The sequence below is a fragment of the Lissotriton vulgaris genome, chromosome 5, assembly GCF_964263255.1.
Source record: "Lissotriton vulgaris chromosome 5, aLisVul1.2, whole genome shotgun sequence".
Lineage (NCBI taxonomy): Eukaryota > Metazoa > Chordata > Amphibia > Caudata > Salamandridae > Lissotriton > Lissotriton vulgaris.
This window is the reverse complement of record NC_141693.1, coordinates 559,150,112-559,170,068: the sequence shown is the minus strand read 5'-3', so window position 1 is coordinate 559,170,068 and position 19,957 is coordinate 559,150,112.

The following is a 19,957-nucleotide window of genomic DNA, read 5'->3' as shown; positions in this document are numbered from 1 at the left end:
TTCAGGCGCCCCTGTTTACAACCCCATATCTGGTCCTTTGTCTATCTCTGTTGGACCGTGTCAATTGAAAGCACCCTTGATTTTGACGACGGGTTGTAATGAAAATCTGCTTGGTTTAGACTTGTTAAAACGCCTACATGCGACATTGTACTGTTCTCCGGAAGGAGTACAGCTTACATTGGGTAAAAGAATCACCTCTCCAATGTACTTGTCAATGGATGCACTCCCGCCTGAGCTGCGCTCACTCCCTGATACTCTTTGGGCGACTGGTCCTAACGATGTAGGCCTTTTAGAGATACCACCATATGTAGTCACTTTGAAAGCAAATGTCAAATTTCCACGAATTCCTCAATATAAAATTTCTAGTGAAGGTGAACGTGCACTTTTAATGATTGTGCAAGATTTGATTAAGAAAGGTGTGGTTGAAGAAACTAGAGGAAATGTCTGTAACAGTCCTGTATTACCGATTTTGAAACGGACTGATCCTACGAAACCTCCAGTATATAGGTTTGTCATTGATCTCAGGGAAGTTAATAAGATTGTGGTCCCGCAGTTTCCTGTAGTTCCAGACATCACTGCCTTGTTGACATTGATTCCTGCTACAGTCACATGGTTTTCAGTCATCGACTTGAAGAATGCCTTTTTCAGCATTCCGATAGCCGAAGAAAGCAGAGATATTTTCGGCTTCTGTCTAGGAGGTCGAAGCTTCAGATTTAAACGTGCTCCACAAGGCTATTGTGAGAGCCCATCTATTTATAGTCAAGCGTTAAAAAGTCAGTTGGATTCCTTTGTCCTTCCTCCAGGCTCTGCACTAGTGCAGTATGTAGACGATCTTCTAGTGGCTGCCGATGACAAGGAAACTTGCAAAGCAGCTACGATTTCGTTATTGCATCATTTGTCCAATTTGAATCACAAGGTATCACCTTCGAAAATGCAATACTGCTGCCAAGAAGTGACCTACCTAGGTCATCTCTTGTCAAAGGAGGGAAGGAAGTTGACCCCAGAGAGAATAAAAGCAATTATACAGATGAGTGTTCCCCGCACACAGAGAGAAGTGCGTGCCTTTTTAGGTATTACCTCTTACTGTAGGCAGTGGATCCCAAATTTTTCTCTTTTAGCAAAACCATTGGTAGCTTTGACTGGGAAAAATGTTCCGAGTCCGGTGCCATGGTCTGATGAATGTCAGGAGAGCTTTTCTGAGTTACGAAAAGCATTGTGTTCAGCTCCTGTATTGGGTACACCCGATTACAGGAAGCCATTCACACTCTACGTTCACGAGAGAGAAGGTTGTGCGTTGAGTGTTCTGACACAGAAATTTGGTGATAAACAACGCCCCTGTGCGTATTTCTCATCAACATTGGATCCGGTAGCTAGAGCGTTACCTAGTTGTTTGAGAGCCACAGCGGCAGCTGCGGTTTGCATTCGACAATCTGCTGGTTTGGTGATGAACAACATGCTGGTGGTTATGGTTCCTCATGCTGTTGATACACTCATGAATCGAACCAAGACACAACCAGTGCGAGATTATCTGGTTACGAGCTGACATTGCTAGCGAGTCATATTCAGATTAAAAGATGTAATGTATTGAATCCAGCAACGTTGTTGCCGGCTAATCAAGAGTCGAGTGATTCCGAGCCTCATGATTGTTGTTTTAGAACGGGAGAAGAGACAAAAGGCCGAATTGATTTAAAAGACACCCCATTGTTAGATCCAGATGGCACGTTGTATGTGGATGGGTCATGCTTTAAATTGGAGAATGGTGATGTGACTGCTGCTTATGCGGTAACGACTTTGAGAACGATTGTGGAGACTGCAAGAGTGAGTCAGAATTCTGCCCAAGCTGCAGAATTAATAGCTCTAACGAGAGCGTGTGTTTTAGCTAAGGGAAAGAGAGTGACTGTGTTCACAGATAGTCAGTACGCATTTGGCGTGGCCCATAGTTTTGGCCGTTTGTGGAGAGAAAGAGGTTTCATTACGTCCCATGGGACTAAGATTCAACATGGTCAGCTAGTTAACAACCTGTTGGAATCTCTAACCTTGCCGACTGAAGTTGCGATTGTGAAGTGCAGTGCTCATAAAGCAATCACGGATGATGTTGGTCGTGGGAATGCTTTTGCTGATGAAACTGCTAAACAGACAGCTAGAGACATGATGAGTAGAATGTATGTTGCTACGTCTGCAAGATGGGTTTCTGAATCTGGAATGTGTGAAGATACAGTGGAAAGTGTGAAAGAGATTCAGAAAGAGGCAACTGAGGAGGAAAAATGGGCATGGAGAGAAAGTACGGGCAAGTTGGATTCGAGTGGGTGTTGGATTGATTTGTCAGAACAGCAGCGTTGGATGTTGCCTGATACGTATGTGCTTGCAGTGGTGACAATGGCGCATGGAGTAGCACATATAAGTTCTAAAGGAATCTGTAAGATGTTGGCTCCAGTCTGGAAGAATGATGGGATCAGTAAATGTGCAGAGAGAGTGGTGAAAAATTGTATGGTATGCCTGATGCATAATCCTGGCAAGGGAACCCCAACTCCTGCTGGTCACTTTGCTCCTCCTTCCTGCCCCTTTGAAGTGATTCAGTTAGACTACATTCACATGGATCGGTGTAATAATTTGAAATAAGTCCTGGTGGTAGTCTGTGCTTTTTCCAGATGGATCGAAGCATATCCACTAAAAGACAATACTGCCCTATCAACTGCCAAAATTCTTCTCAAAGAATATTTCCCTAGGTTCGGAATGCCACGGATTGTATGGTCAGATAACGGAAGTGAGTTCATAGGGAAAGTTATGCAGAGTGTGTGTGCCGGTCTGGGCATCAAACAAAAGTTTCACAGTGCAAACCATCCCCAGTCTGCTGGTTTAGTTGAGGGTTACAATGGCACACTCAAATTAAAACTAGCTAAAATACAGGCATCCACAGGTTTGTCCTGGCCAGATGCACTACCTTTGGCTTTGTTATCAACGAGAGCAACTGTACATTCTGGAGTAGGGCTTAGTCCCTATGAGATTGTCTTTGGCCGCCCGGCAAATATTTGGGGTGTGCCTAGGCCAAAGGAGTTTTGTTCTCTAGAATATCCTATGTTGATTGATTACCTTTACGACTTGACTGCTAAATTGAGTCTTATTCACCAACAGGTTTTCGATGCATTGCCAAAGCCTCCGGAGAGTCCAGGGCATCAGCTGAAACCAGGCGACCACGTTGTGGTCAGAAACTTTGCGAGGACAAAGAACCTTCAACCGAAGTTTGTTGGCCCCTTCCAAGTCCTGCTTGTGACAAGAACCGCAGTTCGTGTAGCTGGTCGCAAGCACTGGATCCATGCATCTCATGTCAAACGTGTGCCCTTACCACTTCCTTACGACGACTGGGTGAAGAAGGGAATTGGTGCCTCCGAATTTGAACAAACGCCAAAGTTCATCCCTTTCAGCGATGCCGAATTGATTACCGACACTTTGAAATCTGACTCTCCTCCTGAAAAGACTCCTCTGAACTCTGAACATTTGTCCTCTGCATCAGAAAAAACTCTGTCATCTGCGAACTTGAACACTGCAACAACTACTCGTGATATGCTATTTGTCGATCAAACAGTACCTGCAAAGCAAAGATACAATTTACGACCTCGTAATATGGACAAATAAAACAGACAACTGCCTATTGTGATATTTTGAAATTTTGAACTTTTGCCTTCAGCCAGGAAGTTTGCTATTTTTTTATTGTTTTTAAAAATTGCCTTGCCGTCTGGGTAGCCGTAGGGTCGTGGCTGTGTGCCTAGTTGAATTTGCGGGGGTCTGACACAAGGTCGATCTTTCTGTTGGTTCTGGGAACTCCTAGGGCTGATAGAGGCATTTTCATCTACGTACACATCATCAGTGGTCGCGAGCGGATTGTAGAAGATGGAGCTTCCTGTGCTGCAACGAGAAAATTTGATTTATGTTCGCAGAAACAGACTTTACAGAATTCTTCATAGTAAATGTTTCCTAATGCAATGTGCTATTACATTTCTAATTGTTTTAATAACGTTGGTGGGTGGAATCGTCTTTGGTATAAATTTGATCTTTGTGCCAGTAACCACAATACCTCCCCTTGATCCTGCTACTTCTACTGTTTCTTCTATACACTCTTTTCACTCGTTTCCTGAACATGAGCAAGCTCGACGCTCAGAATTCATTAATAACACTTTTGTACAGCTCTTGCACCAACACCAACTGGTAGTTAACACTACAGACTGCTGGGTGTGTGGCTTGATACCCCACACTATGGATAAAGGTATTCCCTATCTGGTTTTGCCTTTCAGCTACAATGGATCATTTCAGGCCTTTCAAACCATCTTTGCTTATGCCCTTGAAACCTATCCACCGCGTCCACCACGTTCCACTAAATACAACTCTGCCAACAAAGCTTTAGTCCAGGGAATTATTGACATGATAAAGGACGTCAATAATACTCTATCTTATCCTAGAGACGAATTGCGGGTATATTTAAGTTGGAACTCTTCAGAGTATCGCCTTAGTTTGGGAGAAAGCAAGCGTAAAAGCCCAACTCCAATCTGGGTCGTACCTCACCGAGGTCAGGTCTGTTTGCAAGGTAATGGGAGAAATCCGAGAGCTCAGCTAGGGAGGAGTGAGTGCCTAGAGACTTACGTGTTTCCGGCTAACTCTTCCCCTGCCTTTCTCACTGCTAGGGGTACTTACTTCGTCTGTCTAGACAGAGCGTATACATGGTTGCCTGCCGACTTTTCAGGTTCATGTTATATTGCTCGACTGTTGCCTCCAACATACACTGCTTCATCCGATTATCACAAGACCAGAGTAGCGAGAGGTGTCTTCAGCAAGGAAGATACCGCTGGTCAGGAAGCTGGAGACTTCTTCAAAGGCTTCCTTCCGTTCTGGGGGCCTATGGCCAATAGTAGAAACATACGTCAGCTAACACGGGTAGTTGAATCTACTATCACCGAAACTGCTGGTGCCCTTAGCAATTTGACAGCTGAGCTTCAGGCGGATAGACTCATGACGTTGCAGAACCGTATGGTTCTAGACGTAATACTTGCAGACCGAGGTGGGGTATGCAGAATGATCCAATCGAGCTGCTGTGTCTTTATTCCTAATAATGCTCCAACAGTCTATGAGGCGATCTCGAAGCTACACAAGATTTCCGACTCTATTCATGTAGACAAGGGAAACTGGTCCTTCATGGAGTGGTTTTGGACTCTGATATCTGCGTGGGGATGGAAGGTTCTGATGGTCATTGGTGTCATCTTAGTATTCCTATTCTCATGCTGCCTGATTATCCAGTGTGGTCCTGCTCTGTGTAGTCTTTGTGCTGCAACTTGTCTTAGAAAACCACCTGCGTTTGGAGAAAAGGCACGAGAAAGGATGATGATACAACAACATGTCACTGACCTGATGAGCATAGAACTAGATTCTGACATAGACTGAGTAATTGCCTATGTAAGGGCAAAAGGAGGGTCTGAGGTTCTGTGACGATTTGAACCCGTGTTTTCAATATTGTCGGAAATACATAATATTGGTATCAGCGAACCGCAAATGATCCATTTAGCATATCCTGGTGTTTTCGCTATGCTACGAGCAAGAGTACTCCTGTAACAAACACATTTCTGATCTACCCATGGCATCCATCTTAGATCATGGCGGCCATTTTGTGTTTCTTGCCCTCACATACGCAATAACCTCTGATCACTTCATTTCGATTAAGGACACGTAGCTTTAGCCGGAGATTCACCTCTTTCATGACACGTGCACCTTAAACCAGAACACGCTGTAGCTGCATGACTCGACAAAGGCTGCCTCCTCTGCCCGAGGCCAGCCCTACTGAACTGGTTCTCGTGTCCATTGTCCCGATCATGATTAGGCGACCGAAGCCGGTAGCCTTGCCCATTTACAACCCGCAAACATCCCTTATCCCACTTTTCTATCTTCCACACCTGGCTCCGTTCCTTTCTTTCTGAATCTTTATTAGGGGGAGGCAACGAAATTTACGATGAGGCGGTCCGGCTCTTGAATGCAATATTGACAAGGGATTGTGATGAACTAGTGGGAACCCCTCTTCGTAGATGTTTGGCATCAGATATTATCGACGGTTCCTGTGTAACGCCAAATATTTATTGTTTTAGACACAAAGGTTTTGAGAATGTATTGCATGTAAAGAATTTGCCCCCAGCTTAAAATTTAGTATATAAGGAGCAACCCTCTTTGTACAAATCGAACAGGCTCCTAGATTCTGCCCGTGTGTGGTTTCTGTGACTTCTGTGTCCCTGCAGTAATAAACCTTTGGTCTTTGACGCCACCATCGAGAAGCCCGTGTTTCTGTTTATTTGTGCACCAAGACAGGTGGAACTCCGGGGTCTTTGGGTGTTGTTCCCTGACACCTCTGGACGGAACCAAAAAGTCCAGAACTCCACCCCAGCGGTATACAGCACCGGGATGCTCCTTTGCTGGGGCAGCTGTGCGCTTTACAAGTATACGACATTTAACATTTAACATTTGCTCGCATCTGCATCTTCTGTCCTACTGAACGGTGCCTCACCCAGTGGTCATCCCTACTGGAGTCTTGAACGGCGAAACTCTTGGATCTGACCATTTGGTCTGAAGAGTCAGCAGTGGAGAATTGATCCATTTGTGCTACTCACATCAGGTTAGTTTGTCTTGGTTCTTTGTGGATATGGTACCATTGTGGTTTGAGTTTGGTGCGGTCTGAGGACTTTTTGATAAAACCATTTGCAAGTACTTTGTTAGGGAAAAATAACATACTTGTTTCCCTTTAAAAGTGCCTAGTCTTAGTAGAATCCTGTATCCGTGTTGTTGTTGTTGTTGTTCTGCAGATGCTCGATTGGAAGAAGGTCAGCCGGCGTCTCCTGAAGGCAGCCCTAATTTTGATATGTATGTGAAACATGGTCTTGGCCCTATTACATTTAGCACATTATGGCACAAATATACGAGGGACAATGCCGAGTAGCAGTGGCCATTGACGGGCACTTTTGTTGAAGAAAACAATTGGGTTTTTAAAGGAGCAAGTATTTAGGAAAAGAAGAAGACAGTCCATGTTTGACTCCCTCAGAACTTGGCAAAAGGAGGCTAGAGAGAGCCAGTTTAAGATGGAGAGAGATGCACCGAAAGGGAAAATGCAAACATTGACACAGAAAGCTGTGGCATATGACACAGAAAAATTAGGGTCTGGATTTGGATGTGAGGCTAGGAGATTTGAGTGCTTATTGATATGTCTTATTTGACCAAAGAAGAAGACAATACTTTTGTAGAGGAATTGTTAGACACTCGACCCTGCCCCCTTATGCCCCACAGAGGATATAACCTGCTATTTCCTTACAGTCACAGGAGCCTGTTATGTCTGCTCCGGCTGTTCCTGTATCCACGGATTTTGTTTTGATGGCTGTGGCTATGACAATTCCCACTCCTTCTTTACTCACGCCGTCTTTAGCAACTGTGACCCTCAGCATATTTGCTGTTTCGACCCCTGTATCCTCTGTTCTCTCTCCTCTGGTGCAAGCGCCAGTGAAAATTGTCCCTGTCACTTCTGTTGTTTCTCGTTCCATGGTTTTTCATCCTCTGACTCCTTTGAATGGTGAGACACCAGTATGCGGATTTGATTATAAAGATTGGAAAAAATTCAAGGAGCGAATGGCCCCATTAGCGCAATCTGGGGTGGGGGATGAAGAGAAACAAGTAATAGCTGACCAGGCTGCGCGGTGGGCCTGTAATTCGATTTGTAGTATGGAGAATGTTTGAGAAGTCATGCGATATTTCAAACCATTTATACAGCAACATGCCCTTAAGCAGACGTCTTCTACATTGATTAGTCTTTGGCAATAACCTGTTGGGACCGAAGCACCTCAGATTTTATTTGGTATTAGAGATCATGTGTACGCCCCTGACTTGAAACCAGGCCAAGTATTTGGGAATGTTACAACTCTAGTTTCTTACATGGGTAGATTACATGAGAGGATCCCTACTCTGGTATCTCAGTTTCCGATGCGGGAGGTCCATCCTATATATTACCCAGAAATACCTGCGATAACAGACCAGCGTGGAAATGTTACTAGACCGGCTGTAGCGGCCCATTTTCAGGAACAATGGGTTTATACTCCATGGAAAAGTAATGAGGTTCTGGCCCTTAAGGCCCATTTGCCTGATCCTAGGAAGAATCCTACAGCTTATTATAAAGAATTTACAGAGGCTGCCTCTTCTACTGTAATGACTCTTGCTGATATTGAAATGTTCTTTGGTCTTCTCCTTCCGGTTGATATTTGGAGACAGGTTCATACTCAAGACCATATCGCGGAGTTGGGTGGTACATGGGATGTGATTGAAGGATGGAATCAGGAAAGGAAGCCTGGTGATAAACTCCAAGCTGAGATATTAGCTTTGCCAGGCCCTAATATTACATATATGCATTACCTTATTCTGACCAAGAAGGTAAGCAGGGATACATTGATGGCCTATAGTGGGCAGGATATGTCTATTGCAGGAGGAGTTTGATTGTTTGTCAACAGATGTGTTTCTAATCTTCTTCCTGAAATTACAGGTGTCTGAGAGTACATGGTCCACCTCTCCCCCCGCTGATATTTTAAATATGGCTCAGTATTATGAACATTGAGATCAGGTGGAAAAAGATAGTACTTATAGCAAACACAAGGATTTAAAAACAAAGGTGTTGTTGCAGCAAGCGTTTAGGGGAAATGGTAGGGGACGGGTGGTCTCTCTAGACAGCTTCCACGTACCACCAGACAGTCTTTAACTACACCTTTAGGGCCAAATCACTGTGTGTATTGTAAGGAGGAGGTTCATTGGTGTTGCCAATGCCATGTGCTTTTACAGAAAGTTGCAGCTCCTAGGGGACATGGGTCAGGAGGCAGAGGTCGTGGGACAGAGAGAGCTCAGAATGCTACTGTTTCACAGGGTTGTTCTGATAATAATTACTTTGATGACCCTCATGATGGCCAGTATTATCATGATGATTACGATATGGATGAGGAAAAATGTATGTCCTGTAGCTAGGACAGCTAAGGACAGGAAGAGGGACCAGTTCCGATACCTGTAGATCAGATTGGTCCTTATGTCACAGCAGATTTTCAAGTCTCGACTAAGGAATTTTTGGTGGACACAGGTGCGACAAAAAGTTCTGTTTCTCAACATATGGTTCCTGGGGCAGCCCTGTTCGGCCATAATAATGTTTTGGTAGGTTATTCAGGTGTACCGGCTGTAAGCCCTATTTCCTACCCCCTTGCATTGCCTGTTGGTCCTTTTACTGTGGAGTCCCCATTTTTGTTGAAATCCAACTGTGGTAAGAATCTGAAGGGTTTGGATTTATTGAAAAAATTGTATGCTACAATGTATTGCTCTCCTGCGGGTGTCTTTATCACAGTGGGTCCTGATGCGAGTACTAAGCAGTGCTTATCTCAGGATGCACCCCTTCTAGCTTTATTTTCTAATGTCCCACCCACTCTATGGTCCACAGGTGACACGGACGTAGAACTATTGCATATACAATCAGTTTCTATACAAGCCAAAGAGAATGCTCTTTTGCCTCTTATTCCTCAGTATAAGATACCGCAGGTAGGAGAACAGCTCTTCTTCAGATTATTCAGGATTTACTACAAAAGGGAGTAATTGAGATAACGTCTGGCAATATTTGTAATAGTCCTATTCTTCCGGTTCTTAAAAGGGCACCCTCAGTTTCCTCTGTGGATACTGATGATGTTTATCATTTTATGATTGATTTGCGTGAAGTTAATAAAATAGTGGTTCCACAATTCACTATGGTTCTTGATATTACTGTGCTTTTGATGAGGATTCCTTCTACCGATATATTTTTCTCCATTAATGATTTGAAAAATGATTTCTTCAGCATTCCTATCAATCCAGACAGTAGATATTTCTTTGGGTTCACACTGGCTGGTAGGAGCTTTATATTCTGCCGCAATCCTCAGGGCTAGACGGAGAGTCCTAATATTTATAGTCAAGCAATAAAAGGCTAGTTGGATTCCTTGTTGCTTCCCCCAGGTAATGTATTGGTGCAGTATGTTGATGATCTACTCATAGCTTCTGATATGAAACAGGGTTGTGGAGACAGTACAGTTATATTGTTGTTGCATTTGGCTCATCATGGACATATGGCTTCCTTTTCTAAATTTCAGTACTGTCGACAAGAGGTCACCAACTTAGGGCACCTAGTGTCGAAGGAGGGTAGGAGGTTTACCCCTGAGTGCATCAGTACTATTGTTATAATACACATTCCACATACTCAAAAAGATGTACAAGCTTTTATATGTATCACTTCCTATTGTCCCCAAACTACTAGCTACTAATCAAACCTTTGCTTGCATTGACAGCGAAAGAAGTTAATGAGCATTGGACGCCTGAATGTCAGCAGTATTTTGAGCAATTGAAAACTGCACTTAGTTTGGCTCCAGTGCTTTGTAAGATACACCTAACTACGGCAAGCCGTTTGTGCTCTATGTCCACAAGATGGCTGGTTGCGTGCCTTCTGTCCTAACATAAAAATTTGGAGATAAGCAATGGCTATGTGCCTATTTCTCTGCTGTGCTTGATCCCGTCGCAACGGCCCTCCCGAGTTCTTCTCAGTGCAGTTGCAGCTGTGGCCACTTCAATCCGGCAATCACCTGGACTTGTGCTTAATACTGACTTTACAGTTATGGTACTCCATGCTGTGGATACACCTTTGAATAAGACACAGACAAAGTACTTCACCAGTGAATATCTTACCGGCTATGGATTGACATTGTTTGATAAACACATTACACTTAAAATATGGGCTACTCTGAATCCAGCCACGTTACTACCCCTCCCTTCTGAGAACAATGAAGTCAATAAGCATGATTGTATCTACCAGATGGAAGAATAGACGAAGGGACGGGTAGAACTGACTGATGTTCCCTTATCTGCCCCCCAAGGAGAACAATACTTTTGTTTTAAATTACCAGATGGCATCACAATGGCAGCTTATGCTGTCTCTCAGCTGCGCACAGTGGTAGAGACATCAAGGGTTGTCTATCAGTCAGCTCAAGATGCTGAGCTTGTTGCTCTTATTCAAGCTTGGGAATTGAGCAAGGACTGGTTGTCAACATATATACTAACAGCCAGTATGCCTTCAAGGTCACGCAGAAAGAGGGGGGTCTTACTTCTCATGACACCAACATTCAGCATGGGCACCTCTTATTGAGGCTTTTGTCTGCTTTAACGCTTTCAAGAAGTTGGCCATAATCAAGTGTAGTTCCCACAAGAAGGTTACTGATGACGTGGGTAGAGGAAATACTTTTGTAGATCAGACAGCTAGGGAACCAGCCCGAACAAAGGTGAAAAGCATGTTCGTAGAAGGTCCAGCTAGGCGGGTCCCTTACGTTGTCATGTGTGAGAATACCCTTGAGAGTGTAAAGGAGATACAAAGTGAAGGCCCAATGGAAGAATTAGTAGAATGGGAGGAAAGCACGGCACAGATAAATGAGGAAGGATGTTGGATTGATAAATTAGGCAAGCAGAGAGGGATGTTGCTGGATGTATATGTCCCCCCCGTGGAGACTATGTCACATGGTCCAGCTCATTTCACTGCCAAAGGCATTTGCAAATTGTAAGACCATGTATGGCAGAATTACAATATCTCTAAGACAGCCGTACATTTGGTAATATATTGCATGGTCTGCATGATGCATAATCCAGGGAAGGGTACCCCTACACCACCAGGTAATTTTGCACCACCCATTTTTCCTTTTGAGGTCCTTCAAATGGACTGTATTGATTTGGTGAGATGCAATATTCTGAAGTATGTTCTGGTGGTTGTATGTGCATTCAGTAAATGGGTTGAGGCTTACCCCACCAAAGACAATACAGCCATTATTACTGTAAAGGTACTCCTAAAGAAGTTCTTTCCTCGTTTCGGCTTGCCCAAGTCATCTGGAATGACAGCGGAAGTCATTTTAATGCAAAAGTGATTACATTAATTTGTGAGGGTCTTCATGTGAAGCAGAAATTCCATGCTGCTAATCATCCACAGTAAGCAGGATTGGTTGAGAAGTACAATGGTACTCTCAAACTGAAAATGGCAAAAATACAAGAGAGTATACGGTTAAAGTGGCCAGATGCTTTACCGTTAGCTCTTTTGTCGACAAGAACAACAGCTCATTTTAGGTCAGGATTGTCTCCTTAGGAGGTCATGTTTGTCCACCTGGCAAATGTCTGGAGCATCCAGCGTCCTCGTAAAGTTTCTGATATCGAGTTCCCTGTGTTGCTTGTTTATCTTTGCCAGTTAACTGAGAATTTACTTTCTATTCACCAACAGGTACATAAGTCTCTACCGCCTATACCAGAGGGACCCAGCCACGATGTCCAGCCGGGTGACTATGTCCTATTGTGCAACTTTCAAAGGAAGAAAAATTTGGAGCTGCGTTGGAAGGGGCCTGAACAGGTTTCCTTGGTGACATGTACTGCTGTGAAAATTGCTAGCTGTAAGACCTGGGTTCATGCAACCTTCTGTCGAAGGGTTCTTTTACCTCTACCCGATGATCAGTGGGTTAAGGATGGCATCGGGCCTCAGAGTGCAAGCAGGTATCTCGGTTTGTCCCATTCAGCGATGCACAGCTAGTGTGGATGCAGACGGATAAGGAGAATACAGATGTGTTTTACGAGGATGTTCCTCCAGAAATACAAGCTGTCCAAGAGACTTTGTCCACTGGACATGCAGTGCCTAGGTACAAATTGCGTTCTCAGCTGAGGGAAACTGCATTTAAGGACAAACAAAATTAAGGATGGACTGCGTAAAACAGGTTGTATCGAAGCCTAATACCAAATGCATTTGTTGAGATTAGTGAGGGATTTCTGCGAACTTCATTTTAGTTGTTTGAATATTACATAAGGAAGACCGAAGTATACCGTAAAGGCATACCATCTTGATTGACGTGGGTTATGAGCTTAGGACAGAGAAAGCTTCACTGCCAGTGTTCAAGATCGCCAACGTATGGATGGACAATAGGAGTCTGTACCAGTGAGGCCCGAACGGACACTGGGAACTTGTATATTCTTCCTGCATTTTGATCCTCTCTTTATCAGTCATTATGCATCCTTTTGGTAACCGGTTGCTGAGGAAGAGCAAACATTGATTCTTGTTGCCAAGTATAATATAATGTGGACCCGCAAACAGGAAATAGCATGTGTTGCTCTTGTGGTTTTACTGTAGGAGAGTAGGGTCTGCTATCCTATGATCACCCCAAATTTTTGCTTTTTGCTTCACTGGTTTATGACTTAGTGTGGCTGTGGGCCTGCTAATCAGACCCACAGCCTGCTGTTCTCTCTCTAAATTACTGCCAATGCACTCTAGGTGCATTACGAATTGGAACTGGTTCACCTTGTTGGCCCCTGTAACAGTGTACCCTAGGTACCCAGGGCATAGGTGCATCCAAGTCCTACCAGGAGCTGCAGCATGTATTGTGCCACCCCTGGCCTGGCCTCCATATTTGACACAACTGGCTGATCACTCAGCTGGGGTAAGTTGGTGTAATCACCTCTTGCTTAGATATAGTATCCCTATATCTAACCCTAAACTGGACACATATGTTCCTATCAGCCACTCCTATGGAAGGCCTCATCAATCCTGGAGGCAGAGTGCTTGGAAATATGTGAGATGGTGCTCTAGCATGAGCTGAGCCTGTCTGCAGCTGTCGGGAACCACTCCCTAAGCTGTTCCGGGATATTGCCATACCATATACTCTTAAGTGCATTATAATCCTCGCGGTTATTTGCTATCTTTAGTTTGGCTTTATCAAAACATGTCGAGTAAGGTGTCATATGAATTGGAATACTATCCCCTCGACAGTTCTGTCGACGGGGATAGCAATCCACCCTTCTAGAGGGACACGACATGTGTGTAGCCTTAACCCCGGTTAAAGTTAACCAGAGCCTCAGCATCACAAAATGGATGCTGCCACCACAGACACGAGTCTGACCTCATGCTGCTGGGAGTCCTTCCAGCGAGGGAGGCTTGGACAAAGGGTTTCCTGCCTTGGGAGGTGCGAGCACCACCCCAGACAGGGTTTTGTGTATTGGGTAGGACAGGGCTGAATAGATTGAGACATGCCCGGGGCACACAAGGTCTCCCCGTGCATAAGCCAGTCCAAACCAGTCCTGGGACTTTCCAGACCCAGGCCTGGCGAGGAGCTGGACAAAGGAAAGCGGGTGTAACCGCCCCCCTTCCTGGTTCCTCCCAGAGGAGGGACCTAGTAGGTGATCCACCCCTCAGATTGGGAATAAGAGTGGGAGCAGTGCCATTGCACAGCAGATCATCCTGAATCAACTTGAAATAAAGAAGAAGACTGGACTTCGACATTCTGCTGCTCAGAAGACTGAAGAGAATCTCCCTTGTGGCCTAGGAGTGGCCACCCTGTGAAAGCAGGCACCAACCAGCAACTCAACGTCTGTTTTGCCGCCGCCTCCCGCCGGAGCCCGAGCCCAGAGCCTGACAAGACCCAGACTCCCAGACTTCTCACAGCCCGATCCACAGTCCCTGCAAAGAAGGGACCCGTGGAGGCACCAAGAGACGTGGGACCGGACCCCTTGGAAGACACTCGAAAAGCTGACTGCGCAGCAACCGAGGCATCCTCGACATTGTGCTTTGGGAACTGAAAACCCCAACCACCGAGCAGCGCTTGCACCGAAGATCAGCCCCCCAGCAACTCCACGATCTGCATGGGGCCCTTTTGCATTGTGCCACTCGACGCGCCATGCCGGCCACTAGCCACGTGGTCAGCGGCCATCTTTGCGACGAAACCGTCAAACTACACTGCGGGTCTGTTTGCTCCAGACTTGCCCTAGCTCCTGCAGAAAGGAGCCCCCGCTCTGACCTTGCTGGCCCGAGTGGTAAGAATTTTTTGATTCCTGCGTGGCTTGCATTAACCAAGGCCTGTTTGCTCCGATCAAGTTGCCAACACCGCCAACAGCGAGAAGCCTGCGAGCGACAGCTCGTGACCGACTCCTGGATGTCCTCGACCCCCCGTGTCCACGTGGCTGCAGAGAGAAGCTACACCTCAACTCCTGTTTGCACCCGACATCGCCTGGTTCCAATCTGGTTCCACGGTAGTCACTGGCTAGTGACTTTGAACATTGTCCCCTCTGCTTTCAGGTCTTCACATCTTCAGATCCACCCTTGGATCCACCGGAACTCTTCACATCGAGCCGCCTGCAGCCTCTTCAGCTCCAAGCACCATCGACCAGCGTGACGAAACCCGACACTACTTCGACCCTGTGCACCCGCTTCCAGTGGGTGAGGTAACTCAGCTCCGCCGGTGTTCCTACACTAGTACACATCTCAAGGGCCTGTGTCTTAAGTTTCAGCGTTCTAGGTCACTCGGAAGGTTCCGAACTAACTAACTTTGTACTTTTTACGCACCATAGACTTTACATTGGTGAGTGCGTGCACTTTAAACACTGCACCCGAGTCCCGCGGGCCTTTCCCGACTTAGTCACTGCTAGTCTCGAATAGCTCCAGCGATTCCCAAGGCCCTAGGCCTGTTTCCGTTCTGATTGGTATCTCTTATACCACTTTCTTAGTATATGGTTTAGGTGGCCCCTAGGGCTCATCCATATTGTGCAACTTATGTGTATTTTAAACTGTCTTGTGATTTAACGCTTGTGCTTCTGTGCTCATAAAGAGTCCAGGGGATTTTGTAGTTAATAAATCAATATATATTTTCAATATATAACTGTGTGGTGTCCCTTTCCTTTGGTATTCAAGGGGGTTGTGTATGGTTTACAGCTGGCTTCACATGCCTTTCAGAGGTTAGCCTAAGACTGCTTTGTCCATGTTACCACTAGGATAACTGGTCTACAAGGTTGAATTACAACCAATCATCATAAGGGTTGCTTGGCATGGTACAAAGTGATCACTAGAATTAGTGAGCATTATATACCAGGCCAACTTCTCACATTGGTGAGCAGCGGATTGGGATCTGAGCTTGCTGTTGTTTTACCATTACAATCTTTGAGATTATCATTTGAAAGATCATACAGGTACCTGCTAGGTACATATAAAACAAGACTAGTATACTTAAGTTCTACTGAACTTAGTTGTTGTAGAGCAAAGGGAGTAGCACACCCTGACTACAACTACTAGATAGGTTTAGTAGGTAAACACCAGTGTAGGTAGATTGCAACACATCCACCCACACTAGAGCAATGTCTGGAGCAGAGGGTTCCACTGGGAATGTCCCTATTGAGAGTGACCCTCCAAGGGCACCATCCAAATTTGCTATTTTTTCCTTTAGGGAATTAAGACAGCTTTGTGTCTTAAGGGATCTGAGGACAGGGCCTTCCCCTACCACAGACCACCTTAGAGAGATCTTGGACCAGTCTGAGACTCTAAAGACCTCTAAGGCAGACCCCACAGGGGATGCTGAAGGAGGCCATCCTTCTGAGGATGACACTGTAGAAACCCCTGTCCCTATCATCCTGGTAGATGAGGAAGCCCCCATCACTGGAGCTCCTCAGGTAGATCCAGAGGAGGAAGAGGAAGAAGAGACAGAAGGGGGGAGCAGTGAGTCAGATGATGACAGAAATAGTCAGGTGCTGGTCAGTAGACTGAACAAGGCTAACTTAAGCCTATTTGGGACTGAATCTGGTAATAACCCATTCAGACCCCCAGGCGGACTTAACCAGAAGCCTAGGAGGAGAAGGACTCACTCAGGTGACTCTAACAACTCCCATGCTTCTAGAGGTTCTCATGGTCACTCCAGAAGGGAGATGACTAGCCCTCAGAGAAGGGAACATGAGGCCAAAATGAGAGAGGCTGAATTGAGGATCCAGAGACAAGAGTTAGAGGTTGCCCTGGCCCAAGAGAAATTTGCTAGAGCAAGACAGCCTAGAGAGAGTGGGGTAATAGAACCCACTGGTGGCAGCAATATCCACAAGGATAAAGACAGGTCTTTAGATAACAGAAACCCGAGTAAGATTGTGCCCCCCTACAAAGCTGGGGATGACATCCATAAATAGATAACTGCAATGGAGAGAGCCTGCAGAGTACAGCAGATCCCTCAGGAGCAGTGGGCAGCAATCTTGTGGCTCTCCTTTGAAGGTAGAGGCCAATACAGACTCCTCACAGTTAGTGATGGGGATTCTAGAAACTACCTGGTCCTGAAGAGTGCTCTGATTGATGGGTTAGGCTTAACCACTGAACAGTACAGGTTAATGTTCAGAGATACCCAGAAGACACAGACTCAGGACTGGTCTGAATTTGTTGAGTGTGCCACTAAGGCTCTGGAGGGATGGTTGCTGGGAGGCAAGGTTACAGACTATGAAGGATTGTATAATTTGCTGATGAGAGAACAAATTTTAAATAATTGTCAGAACCAGCAGTTGCATCAACATTCGGTTGACTCAGATTTGACCTCTCCCCAAGAATTGGGAAAGAGGGCAGATAAATGGGTAAGAACCAGAGTTAAGCAAAAGAACCAGAACCAGAACCAGGGTGGTGACCAGAAGAAAACAGACCAGAAGGGTGGGGAGCAGAAGGCTAAAGACCAGACGTCTTCAACAGGGCCCCAAACTGATACAGAGGGTGGGTCCCAAACTTCCAAGAAAAAGAAGACAGAAGGTCAGAAGAAACCCTGGTGTAAAACTTGTAAAAACACCTCTCACTGGACAAGTGAGTGTAAAAAGGGTGGAGCCCCCAGCACTGCAGCCCCTAAGGCAACTGCACCCACTAGTACAGCTAGCAGTGCTGGTCCACAACCCAAGGGGGTAGTGGGTATCACCTTGGGAACTGAAGGAGATTCTGACCTAGTCAGAACCCTTACACAGGCTGTTCTGATTTGTGAAGGGGACATAGATTTGACCCCTGACATCAGTCCCAGTAATCTGGGCAAATACAGACAGACGCCTTTGATTAATCACAAAGTGGCTCAAGCTTACAGGGACACATGTGCCAGTGTCACAATGGTGACACCTAACTTTGTGGACCCTGGACAATATATGCCCGGTGATAATTACCTGGTGATCAATGCCAGCAATGTCACTACTACACATAGTGTGGCACTTGTTAATTTTTCCTGGGGAGAGGTAACTGGCCTAAAAAGAGTTGTGGTTAGTGCTGATCTCCCAGTTGAATGTTTGTTGGGCAATGACCTGGAGAACTCTCTATGGTCAGAAGTTGAGTACAGGACTCATGCAGAGATGTTAGGGATATCATCACATGTCCTTGCTGTGACCAGGTCACAGGGCAAAAAGTGCCTCTCTGAACCTCAGGTCTTGGATCCTGGAACAATGGACCAAGCACCTTCCAAGAAGAAGAACAGGAGTGTTAAGGCTGTGCCTTCCCAACTGCCTGCAAGTGAGGATCAAGCTTCACAGGAAGCTGGTCTTGAGACCCCTGAAGGAACTGTCTCTGAAGAACTTGAACCTGATCAGGTTGAGTTTCCGGGGACAGGGGGACCTTCTAGGGCAGACTTGGGGCAGGCTCAGTTAACCTGTCCTTCTCTTGTACCCCTCAGACAGCAGGCTGCTGCTGAGGCTGCTGGGAATGCTCAAGGTGCCCATAAAGTTTATTGGGATGAAGGACTCCTTTACACAGAGGGTAGAGACCCCATGCCTGGTGCAACCAGGAGGTTGGTTATACCTCTGCAATTTAGGGGTTTCCTTCTCACCTTGGCCCATGATATTCCTTTAGAAGGACACTTAGGCCATAATAAGACCTGGGACAGGCTTGTCCCTCACTTTCACTGGCCTCACATGTCTGAAGACACCAAGGAGTTTTGTCGCTCCTGTGAAACCTGCCAAGCCAGTGGTAAAGCAGGTGGAACAACAAAGGCCCCCCTGATACCACTACCTGTGGTGGGGGTTCCCTTTGAAAGAGTGGGGATTGATATTGTAGTTCCAATGGATCCCCCTACAGCATCTGGGCACAGATTCATACTGGTGGTGGTGGACCATGCCACCAGGTACCCAGAGGCAATTCCACTTAGGACCACAACTGCTCCTGTTGTGGCCAGGGCCTTACTTGGAGTTTTCTCCAGAGTGGGGTTTCCTAAGGAGGTAATATCTGATAGAGGTACCAACTTCATGTCAGGATATTTGACAGCTATGTGGATGGAATGTGGTGTCAACTACAAGTTCACCACTCCTTATCATCCACAATGTAATGGGCTTGTTGAGAGATTTAACAAGACCCTAAAGGGCATGATCAAAGGATTACCGGAAAAGCTCAGGCGAAGATGGGACATCCTACTGCCCTGCCTTTTGTTTGCTTACAGAGAGGTCCCTCAAAAGGGGGTTGGCTTCAGCCCCTTTGAATTGTTGTTTGGGCACCCTGTAAGAGGACCCCTGTGTCTGGTGAAGGAAGGATGGGAGTTACCTCTCAAAAAGCCTAAGCAAGACATAGTGGACTATGTACTTGGTCTCCGCTCCAGGATGGCAGAGTACATGGAAAAGGCATCCAAAAACCTTGAGGCTAGCCAAGAATTACAGAAAGCTTGGCATGACCAAAAGGCTGTCCTGGTTGAGTTTCAGCCTGGACAGAAGGTATGGGTGTTGGAGCCAGTGGCCCCAGCAGCACTCCAAGACAAATGGTCTGGACCCCATACAATTCTGGAAAAGAAGGGAGAGGTTACCTACTTGGTGGACCTAGGAACTCCCAGGAGCCCCCACAGGGTGCTCCATGTCAACAGACTAAAGGCATATGTCAGCAGGGCAGACATGGGCTTGCTCATGGCTACAGATGAGGGACAGGAGGAAGAGAGTGACCCTCTCCCAGACCTGCTCACTCAGAACCCTGGGGATGGCTCAGTTGATGGTGTGGCCTTAGATGGCAGCCTCACTGAACATCAGCAAAATGACTGTAGACAAGTTCTACAGGCATACAGGCATATGTTCTCATTGACACCCAGTCGGACTAACTGGTGTACCCATGTGGTGGACACTGGTGACAGTCTTCCTG